The sequence below is a fragment of the Tupaia chinensis genome, unplaced genomic scaffold, assembly GCF_000334495.1.
Source record: "Tupaia chinensis unplaced genomic scaffold, TupChi_1.0 Scaffold144336_1, whole genome shotgun sequence".
In the NCBI taxonomy this organism is placed as follows: Eukaryota; Metazoa; Chordata; class Mammalia; order Scandentia; family Tupaiidae; genus Tupaia; species Tupaia belangeri.
Genome location: NW_006204194.1, coordinates 362964 through 364404, shown reverse-complemented (window position 1 = coordinate 364404; position 1441 = coordinate 362964).

Below are 1441 nucleotides of genomic sequence, written 5' to 3'. Positions count from 1 at the left end.
GCCACTGGGTCTGGGACTCAAACCACAGACTACATGGGAGTTCAGCGACATAGCCATTACGCTAACTGCTGGTCCCACAATGTGTAGTTTCTGAAGTGAAAAAAAAGCTAGGTAGGACACAGTTGGGACAGTTGGAGAAATTAGCATATATACTGGGCCAGGTCATAGGTTTGGCCCTCATTTCTTGGATGGTAGCATGTGTGTGTTGGGGGACATCAGGTGGCAGATACACAGGGCAAAAAAAGTTCTGTGTGCACAGCCACAAGTGTGTGTGTGTGTGTGTGTGTGTGTGTGCACGCGCACACAGAGATTTTTGCCTTAGGGCATGTGCTTCCCGGAGAGAGGGGGACAGTGAGAGGGAAAGTAAGAAATCACCCCCAGAGGGGATAGTCATGCCACAATCCCTTCTCCATTCTCCTGGGAGCTTGGGCACATACGTACACATGCCTAGTGTGAGTTTCAAGCCACCAGGTCTGGAACTCTGACTGTCCTAGGGAGAGTTCCACACTCCATGTGGGAGTCCAGCGACAGAAAGGCTAGGCCATCTGGTGGCCTCAAGTGCTATACATTTTAAAGCACATGAAGGTAGAACCAGCAGGTGACATGGTGGTTAAGGTGCTGGATTCCCACGTGGCCGACTAGTTCAAGTCCCAGACCCAGAGGCTTGAAAATCATGTTGGCAAGTGGCCTGGTGGGTTAAAGGCTCTGAACTCCCACATGGCCGACCGTGGTTTGGGTCCTGGACCTGGTGGCGTGCTTTTTCACTTTCCCTCTCTTTCTCTTTCACTGGTCAAAGTAAATAATAATAATAAATAAAGTTAAAATAATTCCTTTTAAAAATCACAAATAAATAGATAAAGCAAGTGGCACGATGATTAAGGCAGTAGACTTTCACATGGTCAACCGTGGTTTGAATTCCGGACCTAGTAGCTTGCTTTCTGTCTCTCTGCTGAGTGTGCATGGCCTATAGTGAAACTTAAAACAATAATAATAAATAAATATTTATTTTTAAAAAGAACAACTAATGAAAAGGATCATAACATGGTGTGATTGAGGTGGCTGAATCCCACATGCCCAGTGGGCGGTTCGAGTCCTGGCAACTGTAGAAACACTCATGTGTGCCTGCCTGCTGGAAACCTCTAGAGGAGGATGGAAGAGGGGATTGCGGGGTGGCCATCCCTCCTCGGGTGATTTCTCACTTTCCTTACCCCCACCCCCACTCTGGCCATCGCAGGCGCCCTATGGCAAAAACCTTAAAAAAAAAAATTCCCGGACTAAGCAGACGCGGAGAAGGGACTGCAGAAGACCATGGCCCATGGCGTTGGTTTCGGCCTTCCGCGTCTCGGTGAACGCAGGCGCCCTGCAGTCGCGGCTCCCGGCCTCCGCACACCGCAGGCTGGGTTCCCGTGGGGGCCGTCGGGCGTGGGGGTGTCGGGCGGGG